At 43.9% G+C, this 12,394-nt stretch overlaps 1 pseudogene; it reads right to left on the bottom strand.

The window, feature by feature from the left end:
• Positions 1-4,104, bottom strand: part of LOC121535500 — a 97,039-nt pseudogene extending 92,935 nt beyond the window's left edge.
• Positions 4,105-12,394: the final 8,290 nt, after the last annotated feature.

The following is a 12,394-nucleotide window of genomic DNA, read 5'->3' as shown; positions in this document are numbered from 1 at the left end:
GGCTCTCCGCACTGCTAAAGCTAACTCTCTCTCCTCTGCTCTTATCCTTCTAGACCTATGTGCTGCCTTTGATACTGTGAACCATCAGATTCTCCTCTCCACCCTCTCCGAGTTGGGCATCTCCGGCGCTGCTCACTCTTGGATTGCGTCCTACCTGACAGGTCGCTCCTACCAGGTGGCGTGGCGAGAATCTGTCTCCGTACCACGTGCTCTTAGCACTGGTGTCCCCCAGGGCTCAGTTCTAGGCCCTCTCCTATTCTCTCTATACACCAAGTCTCTCCTATCATTGCTACGCAGACGACACACAATTAATTTTCTCCTTTCCCCCTTCTGATAACCAGGTGGCGAATCGCATCTCTGCATGTCTGGCAGACATATCAGATGTGGATGTTGGATCACCACCTCAAGCTGAACCTCGGCAAGACGGAGCTGCTCTTCCTCCCGGGGAAGGACTGCCCGCTCCATGATCTCGCCATCACGGTTGACAACTCCATTGTGTCCTCCTCCCAGAGTGCAAAGAACCTTGGCATGACTCTGGACAACACCCTGTCGTTCTCCGCTAACATCAAAGCGGTGACCCAATCCTGCAGGTTCATGCTCTACAACATTCGCAGAGTACGACCCTACCTTACACAGAAAGCTGCACAGGTCCTAATCCAGGCACTTGTCATCTCCCGTCTGGATTACTGCAACTCGCTGTTGGCTGGGCTCCCTGCCTGTGCCATTAAACCCCTACAACTTATCCAGAATGCTGCAGCCTGTCTGGTGTTTAACCTTCCCAAGTTCTCTCATGTCACCCCGCTCCTCCGCACACTCCACTGGCTTCCAGTTGAGGCTCGCATCTACTACAAGACCATGGTGCTTGCCTACGGAGCTGTGAGGGGAACGGCACCTCCTTAACTTCAGGCTCTGATCAGACCCTACACCCAAACGAGGGCACTACGTTCATCCACCTCTGGCCTGCTAGCCCCCCTACCTCTACGGAAGCACAGTTCCCGCTCAGCCCAGTCAAAGCTATTCGCTGCTCTGGCACCCCAATGGTGGAACAAGCTCCACCACGACGCCAGGACAGCGGAGTCACTGACCACCTTCCGGAGACACTTGAAACCCTACCTCTTTAAGGAATACCTGGAATAGTATAAAAGTAATCCTTCTACCCCCCTCATCCACCCCCCATAAAAAAGTGGTTGTCCCACTGGCTATCATAAGTTGAATGCACCAATTTGTAAGTCGCTCTGGATAGGAGTGTCTGCTAAATTACGTAAATGTAAATGTACATATTGCTCTTGTAGCCGAGGTGTTCTGTCCGGTGACCGTCACTTGTGTGATGAGTCACGTTGCCTTAAGCCTAAAGACCCTTACTACGACTTACATTAGCTCATTAGGCTACCACGGTCTTGGGGTCAGGTAGATTCCATTAGCTCATTAGGCTACCACGGTCTTGGGGTCAGGTAGATTCCATTAGCTTATTAGGCTACCACAGTCTTGGGGTCAGGTAGATTCCATTAGCTCATTAGGCTACCACAGTCTTGGAGTCAGATAGATTCCATTAGCTCATTAGGCTACCACAGTCTTGGAGTCAGATAGATTCCATTAGCTCATTAGGCTACCACAGTCTTGGGGTCAGGTAGATTTCATTAGCTAATTAGACTACCACGGTCTTGGGGTCAGATAGATTCCAATAGCTCATTAGGCTACCACAGTCTTGGAGTCAGATAGATTCCATTAGCTCATTAGGCTGCCACAGTCTTGGGGTCAGATAGATTCCATTAGCTCATTAGGCTACCACGGTCTTGGGGTCAGGTAGATTCCAATAGCTCATTAGGCTACCACAGTCTTGGAGTCAGATAGATTCCATTAGCTCATTAGGCTACCACAGTCTTGGGGTCAGATAGATTCCATTAGCTCATTAGGCTACCACGGTCTTGGGGTCAGGTAGATTGTACTCTCTCAGTGAAACAACACATTTTCCCACACAGACTCAGACATTGAGCAGGGAAGACAGATGTGTTTAGCCACAGAGATTCTACAGCGACCTTATCTGGACAGGCCCATGTTTGACAACTGTCTTTGATTTATTTATTGGGGAGTTAAGAGGACTGCCAGAGGACTTTAGAGAGGACCCGAGTGGGATGAACCGTTATACTTGAACTGTCACTATGTGAAATACCCAGCCAACACCATTCACCAGCAGACCCCCAAGGATGAGTTAAAGGCTAGTATTATTCTGACAGACCCTTGTAGCTTACATCAGTGCTATTGGAATGTACCGCTTCAAGGTCTGCAGCAGGGAACAGCACTGCTGGTTACTTTTCTCTTCCTGCTTGTTAACTGATGGTTCATGTCACTGAGTTTTCTCTCAGTCATCTAGTGTCTCAGGTCTGAATCATCAGTCCCTGAGTAGAGGGGAAGGATGAAAACCTGCAGTGGTGCGGACATCAAGGTACACATATGAATATTATCCCTGATGCTGCTGGGCAGCATCATCCATGTAATGCAACACTAGATGAGATCTGGTTTAATGAACAAACAAGCATTTCTCTCTCTCTCTCTCTCTCTCTCTCTCTCTCTCTCTCTCTCTCTCTCTCTCTCTCTCTCTCTCTCTCTCTCTCTCTCTCTCTCTCTCTCTCTCTCTCTCTCCAGAAATAGCAACAGCCACACCATCCAAGATATGCATGTGATGTAATAGAAAGATTAAAGGCACTCTCCACCAACTCTCGTTGCCTAGGACATCCAGAGCTGTAAATGTGTTTATGAATGAATAGCACGTCAGAATGAAACCTCGACTATATGGATAAGCAGTGACTTAGTGGGCCATGCCGCTTAGGCTAATTCGTTTACAAGGCATTATCTGACTAATACTTATTCAGATTTTGCAGAAACAATGACAGCATAGCTGCCTGTCGTCGGAACTGGGCGTGATGAGGTGACGCGGCGCGACAGGGTAATTTCACATTTTAGCATACAGACGGCATGACCTGACGCGAACACCCCCCTAGGATTCCCTCACAACCGCGGGAGGCTCGTTCAACGCGGCAGCAGTGCAGCAGGGGCTATCCTTTTCTTGCTACACTGACCGCCCACGCTTGAACTGGCATGGCACGCAACACACAGCTGCTACAATGTCTGTGGAAAACGGTGCTATAGATAGCTGCAGTCTTAATCAGAAACACGTGTCTACATTTTTATATTTTGATCATAACATTTTTAAATGTTAATGATAAGATACAGCCTACAGTAGCTCTGATAATAATTGATAGCTTACTTATAGCTTAGTACATAAGCTTTTAGCCTCCTATTAGGCTTACTTTATTCTGAACTGTGACTTTTGTTATAATTGTACTGCATTTCAAGCACACTTAGCAAAATGATCTTGTCCCACCATAGAAAGCTGCTTGACACCCTTGAAAAAACACGTTGCTCTCTGTCATCAGAAAAACGTATTTCACGTGAAGAAGGTGAGATATTTGTCTATAAGCTACGTCTTCCTATGTATCTCATTATCCCTATTTGGGCTACTCCAACATAACAGGCTACCATGGTCATAGGGTTATTGGTCATTCAGCACTATGAGTGACAGCTGAGGTAATAAAAACAGATGAATGAATCACTGAATAAGGATAGATGCTGGTATCCTACAATATAGAACATTCACGTCAAATACATATGACAGGTACCACTGTAATGGTATAATAATAATAATAATAATAATAATAATAATAATAATAATAATAATAATAATAATAATAATAATAATAATGTTGATGTCCTCTTACCTCCGACACAGAGCAGGGACATCTCTGATAGCAGCGCTGAGTGTCCCCGGCTGTCCTCTACCGGCCGCCTGGGTCTTCACTGCTTTGCTTGGCTACTCCTCAGTTACCTCCCGGTGTAGGCTACAGATGTATGTCTAAACACAAGCTAAATATCGCCGTAGTGGACACAAAATCGATTCGAAGACATAATTACAAGGGAATCCGTGCGTTCTTCGCGGATATGGCTATTTATTTTGCTGTTGAAAGGCTCCCCTCACTTTGCTGTCTCTCTCGCTGTCTCTGCATCCCTCAGCTTTCCTCCGCTCCTCTCGCGCGCACAGCCATCTTGTTTCAGCACCAGCGCGAGGACAGCTCCGCGCCGCGTGACGTCACGGTTATTGTGAGGCGAATCAGCTGCAGCGGCGGGCATAGGCGGGGGGCCACGATACATCTCTGATGATCATGGACGGAGTAGGGAGTCTCTCCTTCCGGTACTCAAAGAAGGGAGCAGGGGGGAGGAGGGGGGTGCTTGTCAGTACTGGACTGAATCACTGACGAAAATAACATGATTATTATTCTAGTGCTGCCCACTGTAGTCCAGGGCGATTCAAATTCGTACCTCAAGGTCTACAGCACTGCTGGTTTTTAACCTTCCCTTCGAATCAGGGACTGACTCTAGCCAATGAGTCATGGCCAGACTTAGCACATCTGGCGCCCTGGGCAAGAACATTTCATTGTCATCAATATCTAACTTTGAGTTTTGATTCCTCATTGACTACTTATCCTTATTGACTACATAAGGATATTAATTAAAAGTAATTTGGTCTATGTCTATGTTACCGATTAGAATATAAAAATTAAAGGACAAAACAAAGCCAAAAATGTGATTTTATGGTTTATGAAATTACTATAGCTCTCCTTCTTACCTTCTCATCTGGTCTCATCTTATAATACAGTAAGTGTCCCTAATACCTGTCTTTACATCATAGTTGCAAACATAGGCACTAGGCAGGTAAAGTGTAAGCTAGAACACACAATGGCACAGACAGTGCCAGAAGGGGGAGCTATTTACAGTGTCTTCAGAAAGTATTCATACCCCTTGACTCATTCCACATTTTATTTTGTTACAGCCTGAATTCAAAATGGATCAAGTATATTTTTTTCTCACCCATCTAAACACAATACCCCATAATGACAAAGTGAAAACATATTTTTTGAAATTTATTGAAAATGAAATACATAAATATCTCATTTACATAAGTATTCTCACCCCTGAGTCAATGCATGTTAAAATCCCATTTAGCAGTGATTACAGCTGTGAGTCTTTCTGGGTAAGTCTCTAAGAGCTTTGCACACCTGGATTGTACAATATTTGCACATGATTCTTTTTAAATTCTTCCAGCTCTGTCAAGTTGTTGATCATTGCTAGACAGACATGTTCAAGTCTTGCCATAGATTAGTAGATTTAGGTCAAAACTGTAACTAGGCTACTAGGTAACATTCAATGTCAACTTGGTAAGCAACTCCAGGGTATATCTGGCCTTGTGTTTTAGATCATTGTCCTGCTGAAAGGTCAATTCATCTTCCAGTGTCTGTTGGAAAGCAGACTGAAATAGGTTTTCCTCTAGGATTTTGCCTGTGCTTAGCTCTATTCCATATTTTTTTCCCTAAAAAACTCCATAGTCCTTGCCGATGGCAAGCATACCCATAACATGATGCAGCCACCACCATGCTTGACTGGTACTCAGTGATGTGTTGGGTTGGATTTGCCCCAAACATAACGCTTTGTATTCAGGACATAAATACAATTTCTTTGCCACATTTTTTGCAGTTTTACTTTAGTGCCTTACTGCAAACAGGATGCATGTTTTGGAATATTTTTATTCTGTACAGGCTTCCTTCTTTTCACTCTGTCATTTAGATTACTATTGTGGAGTAACTACAATGTTGTTTCTTCATCCTCAGTTTCCTCCTAAAGTCAAATCAAATCAAATCATATTTTATTTGTTACATACACGTGTTTAGCAGATGTTATAGCGGGTGTAGTGAAATGCTTGTGCTTCTAGCTCCAACAGTGCAGTAATATCTAACAATTTCACAACATATACCCAATACACACAAAAAAGTAAGGAATGGGATTTAAGAATATAGACATATATGGACAAGCAATGACAGAGCGGCATGGACTAAGATACAGAAGAATATTATAGAATAGAATGCAGTATATACATATGAGATGAGTAGTGCAAGATATGTAAACATTATTAAAGTGACTAGTGTTCCATTTCTTAAAGTGGCCAGTGATTTCAATAGGCAGCAGCAGCCTCTAATGTGCTAGTGATGGCTATTTAACAGTCTGATGGCCTTGAGATAGAAGCTGTTTTTCATTCTCTCGGTCCCAGCTTTGATGCACCTGTACTGACCTCGCCTTCTGGATGATAGCGGGGTAAACAGGCAGTGGCTCGGGTGGTTGATGTCCTTGATGATCTTTTTGGCCTTCCTGTGACATCGGGTGCTGTATGTGTCTTGGAGGGCAGGTAGTTTGCCCCCGGTAATGCGTTTGGCAGACTGCACGACCCTCTGGAGAGCCCTGCGGTTGTGGGCGGTGCAGTTGCCGTACCAGGCGTTGATACAGCCCGACAGGATGCTCTCAATTGTGCATCTGTAAAAGTTTTTGAGGTTTTTAGGTGATAAGCCAAATTTCTTCAGCCTCCTGAGGTTGAAGAGGCTCTGTTGCGCCTTCTTCACCACACTGTCTGCATGGGTGGACTATTTCAGTTTGTCAGTGATGTGTACGCCAAGGAACTTGAAGCTTTCCACCCTTGTGGGGCCCCAGTGTTGAGGATCAGCGAAGTGGAGATGTTGTTTCCTACCTTCACCACCTGGGGGCGGCCCGTCAGGAAGTCCAGGACCCAGTTGCACAGGGTGGGGTCCAGATCCAGGGCCTCGAGCTTAATGATGAGCTTGGAGGGTACTATGGTGTTGAATGCTGAGCTATAGTCAATGAACAGCATTCTTACGTAGGTATTCCTCTTGTCCAGATGGGATAGGGCAGTGTGCAGTGTGATGGCAATTGCATCATCTGTGGATCTATTGGGGCGGTAAGCAAATTGAAGTGGGTCTAGGGTGACAGGTAAGGTAGAGGTGATATGATCCTTGACTAGTCTCTCAAAGCACTTCATGATGACAGAGGTGAGTGCTACAGGGCGATAGTCATTTAGTTCAGTTACCTTTGTTTTCTTGGGTACAGGAACAATGGTGGCCCTCTTGAAGCATGTGGGAACAGCAGACTGGGAAAGGGAGAGATTGAATATGTGCATGAACACACCAGCCAGCTGGTCTGCGCATGCTCTGAGGACGCGGCTAGGGATTGTCTGTAGACCCTGCCACATATGTCTCGTGTCTGACCCATTGAATTGCGACTCCACTTTGTCTCTATACTGATGTTTTGCCTGTTTAATTGCCTTGCGGAGTGAGTAGCTACACTGTTTGTATTCTGCCATATTCCCAGTCACCTTGCCATGGTTGAATGCGGTGGTTCGCGCTTTCAGATTTGCGCAAATGCTGCCGTCTATCCACGGTTTCTGGTTGGGGTAGGTTTTAATAGTCACAGTGGGCACAACATCACCTATACACTTCCTGATAAACTCAGTCACTGTTTCAGTGTATATGTCTAAATTATTTTCGGAAGCTACCAGGAACATATCCCAGACAGCGTGATCAAAACAGTCTTGAAGTGTGGATTCCGATTGGTCAGACCAGCGTTGAATAGTCCTTAGCACGGGTACTTCCTGTTAGAGTTTCTGCCTATAGAAAGGGAGAAGCAAAATGGAGTCGTGGTCAGATTTGCCCGAAAGGAGGGCGGGGGAGGGCCTTATAACCATCCCGGAAGTTTGAATAGCAATGGTCGAGGATTTTAGCAGCGCGAGTACAACAGTCGATATGTTGAAAGAACTTCGGCAGCCTAGTCCTCAAATTTGCTTTGTTAAAATCCCCGGCTACAATAAATGTAGCCTCAGGATATGTGCTTTCCAGTTTGCATAAGGTCCAGTGAAGTTCTTTGAGGGCCGTCGTGGTATCGGCTTGAGGGGGGATATACACGGCCATGACTATAACCGAAGAAAATTATCTTGGGAGATAATACGGTCGGCATTTGATTGTGAGATATTCTAGGTTGGGTGAACAGAAGGACTCAAGTTCCTCTATGTTACTACAATTACACAAGTCGTTAATCATGAAACATATATGCGCGATGAACTGAGAACCCATCTGGCTGGACCGATTCCGACAGAATATCCCAAGAGAGCCATGTTTCTGTGAAACAGAGTATGTTACAGGCCTTGATGTCTCTCTGGAAAGAAGCCCGTAGTTGTCACGAGAATTTCTCTCTCTCTAATTAAACGTAATGCTCTGAATAATTCCCAGAGGGTGTAAGGCTCTGGTTTTAATCATGAATTAAACAAAGGTCCACAACTAGCAAGAATGATCTGTATTATTTAATCATGGAGAGCTCTCCCGCCAAAACACATAACCAGCCTTTATATATGCTTCACACAAAGGAACTTTGCTCCGCCCACCTTTAGGCGGCTTTTAACCAGTTTCTCAGTCCCCTTCATCCTGGAATGTTTGTCTCAGCAGTTTCTAACTCACCCCTTCTGTTAGTGGGTTTATAATGATAACCTGATAGAATAATTATTAATGACTAATTATTACACCCTGAAACTGTGTGAAATGTGTTAGAATGTGTGAGTGTAGGACCAGTAAAGATTATGACATTGAGCTACTATTTAGCAATGTGAGTAAGAGTTAGACCAGACAACAAAGGACAAGGAGAACTGTCTACAGACAACTGAGAAACCAAGATAAAGAGGCCTCCCAATTTAGGGAGGAGAGAAACGGTTAGGCTTTTTAAGGAGTATGAGGACGGCGATAACTAAGGAATGCATGTGTGTGTGTGTGTATGTATGTGTGTGTGTATGCATGTGTGTGTGTGTGTATGTATGTGTGTGTGTGTGTATGTGTGTGTGTGTGTGTGTGTGAACTGATGGTCAGGAGAGCAGTTTTAAAGTGGAAAACTACAGCCCGCCTAAAGAGGGGAGGGATTTTTGTATGACGTGTGAGTATAAAAGATGGACTCTGAAATTGTGATGGCAGAATTCTCATTGAATAAATCTCTGACTATGCAGACCGGGACTCTGTCCGTTTCTTGATTTTGGGAGACGCACAGAGACACTGAAATTGTTTGTTAAATAATTCTCATAACATACCCCTAACACAGTTCACACAGTCATCATCAGTATTGGGGTTAACAATTTTAGTCATAATCATAATTCCTCTATCAATCCACCCTTTGACTAAATTTTTACACCCTTAGGATAAATGTATTTACAAGCATGATCAATATGATCTTCATACGTCAGAACTAATAAACTTTTCATCCAATTGCGGTCTTTCAGGGTCAAAGTCCTCGTCATCCACCAAGCCTGGAGGATCGTTTTTCACATTCCACTGGTCAGAGTCTGGATTCCGTCCATATCTCACCATCGGTTGAGACACTGCATTCTCCAACTCCTTACTCACCAACCCTCGGACACAGGGAACAAGACAACAACCACATAATACAAGAATACCCATATAAACGCTGGCTGCCCCCAAGATGGTGGCTGCTATGGTTTTCCATTTACCACACATTTCTTCAAACCACCCTATCCAAGATGTACTAAGTTCTCAGCCCATTCTTCACTTAGAGCAGTTAATTCTGCAAGAGCTCTGGTGACCGTCCCATCCGGTGCGGTGTTGTTAGGGATAAATGTGCAACAATGGCCCACCATTCTATAGACACCGCCCCTTTATGCCTGATCTAGAGCCAACCTCTTTTCCTAAGTCATGAGTGAGATGGCGGATAATTGTTCAGAGATCCCTTTTACTGCATCCCTAGTATGGCCAATAAATCGTTGTTGGTCATAATAGATATAATTAATCTAATCCACAATTTTGTTTATTGTCACCCACCAAAAGAACATGGTAGTAAACCCTTCCCCTAATTGTTTCATAGCTTGGTATCCATCCGATACCCCCCCTTGGTATCCCAATCGCATCCATCTAAATAGGGCTATTCTCCTTCTTGTTAAAACTCCTCCTACGTCTGTTTAACCCTTTCCTTGGTTCCTGGTGACTAATTCTAACTAGCTGAATCAGTAGAACCAGGGCGCACGTATCTAGCCACCCTTTTGGTATTCTCTGCCTTATACTGCCTTTACTGGCACACGCCCACCACACATCGGTTACAGGGGCTGTAAGGTTCAGAATTCTCTCCTGTGCTTCCGAACTTAAGTCCGTCACATTACTACTATCTCCAATTGATAATTGGTGATGTCTTTGTTTCTCTTTACCCCCCATCTGGATGTTCAGTCCCGCCCGGTCTCATATCCCCGTCCCCAAGTGTGTTTAAACACTTGAGTCTAGGAGTTGATTATTGACATGTACCCCACCCATTGGCTACGTCCCTAACCATTATTTTTTAATCCTACAGTCTGCCCTTCTCTGACTCCCATTTTGTAGGCCACTCGTCCTTGACGGTCAGTATGTCGGGTCGCTTCTCTCTTCTTTTACTTCTTAACAATGGTAAGGGCATAGCGTAATTGGTGGTGGATCTTGACATATCAAGACCATTGCAGAGACTATGATGCAGCTCAAGTCACCCATATTCCCAAAAACCGCCAACCCTCTCCTGTCCTCACTCTTTCTGCTTGGTACTATCCCATACTCACACCCTGAGAACACACTACAGTGATGATAGGTCGGGGTAGGAGATCTTCGTTAACAGAGGTGATCCCCAGACCCTATTGGTTCAGTTCTTCTCTCTAACTCTGCGTGTGTTCAGTGGTGCTTGTATGTGTTCTTACCTTTTTGCAGTGGGTAACGTGGACCCAGGTTGCTCTTTCTGCTATTCTAATGGCAAAGGCAGTGACCAATATAACCTGATAGGGCCCTTCCCAACAGGCCTGCTTCCAGTCTTTCTTCTTTAGGGACTGGATCCTCACCAGTCACCTGGTTAGATAGAGTGGGTCACCTTCTCCTTTAGTTCACCTGTGGGGCACAAAACCTCTGACATACGGGTGTGGTTAATAAACTACCTTCTCACGTGTTCTGCTAGGGTGCTCTCAATTTCCATTTCTGCCTGCTCCGGTCCTCCTAACTCGGGTATTCTGTATGGTCTACCAAATCCCTTCTCCAATGGCAATAACCCTTCTTTATCTGGAGTTCTCCTGATCGTCATTAATGCTATCGGTAGACCTTGTACCCCATTTCTTCCTGCTCTCCTGTGTGTTTTCCTTAACCTCTCTCTAATCATACCGTTCACATCAGTGTTCTCTTTCTAGACTGTATCAAAAAAAATTTCTTTAAGTATTTAGTCCTCTCCTTCGTATATTTATTCTTTAATCCTACCATCTACCATTATCCCCCCTCTTGACACATGCATCTGCCCATGTGTCAATATTACCACCTACCTAAACAATCACTTAGGTAATATTGGTAATTTATCATCCAATTGCCATCCCTTATTTATTTTTAAGACTGTCCCTTGCTTCTTTATTGCTCCTCCCACTTCCTTCGTCTATTATGGCAGCTAAATTCGACTTTCATTCAGTTCAGAATCAATAGTAATCCAATCAATCAATCCCTTATCTTGTAAAAACACTCATGTTTAGTTCAAACTCTGTTCTACCCCGGCTCTCCTGGACTTGACCTGAAGACTGATTGTTGGACATGATAGGTCCCTACTCTAATCTTTCAACCATACACAAACCCCCCTTCATGCTGTAATCAATCAAGAAGATAGCAAAGGAGAGACAAAGGTTTTAGCCTGAACTCTGCTCAACCCTGGCAGCTTTTTCCTCTCTGTTTGAGGAGAGAAGCAAAAGGCTCCCTTCTGCTTTCATTCACTGATAACATAGGACAGCCGTAGGACAGCCATGGATTCCCACTTCACTTACACACCTCTAAAACATTTAATCTAACCCATAACACATTAACTACTACTGCTCATTCTCTTGCTACAATCTGCAAATGTACCAATAAATTCTCTCACCATCATTACTACCCCCTTTTCTGAACACATGAGTCACAACGTCATTCATGCTTTCAAAAACAAAATACCAACATTGTTTATTAAACCATAATAAAAATGAAATAAAAATGACAACATTTGATAATACCTCAATTTACTTCTATCCCGTAAAGTAATCCAATATTAGTACAATTGACTAGCAACAGGTATCCCTCATTCAGGGAAAGCTCTCTCTCTCTTTTGTTATTTTATGGTTCAAATCATATATATTATTACCAAATTATAATCTTCTTCACACTTTTCACAGTATTATAAATTACCCTCAACTTGATAAAATAAACTATCTTAAAGTCCTCCTCTCATGCCTTTAGAATTCCCAGTGTGGATGATTAATTAACACCAGAAAGTCAAAACAGAGTTCAGAGGCCATTGAAATCATTCAACGAACTGTTCCATCCCATATTATAGTAAACATTACCATCATTCTAAATATTTCATAAATGTTACTTATCCCAAGTGTTCATTAAGTCATCGTGACATTTGAACTATGTACTGTCTCTCCGGTAGG

The sequence above is a fragment of the Coregonus clupeaformis genome, chromosome 21 (genome assembly GCF_020615455.1).
Source record: "Coregonus clupeaformis isolate EN_2021a chromosome 21, ASM2061545v1, whole genome shotgun sequence".
NCBI classification, from domain to species: Eukaryota; Metazoa; Chordata; class Actinopteri; order Salmoniformes; family Salmonidae; genus Coregonus; species Coregonus clupeaformis.
Note: the sequence above shows the minus strand (reverse complement) of the source record. Positions and strands in the feature narration are given on the sequence as shown.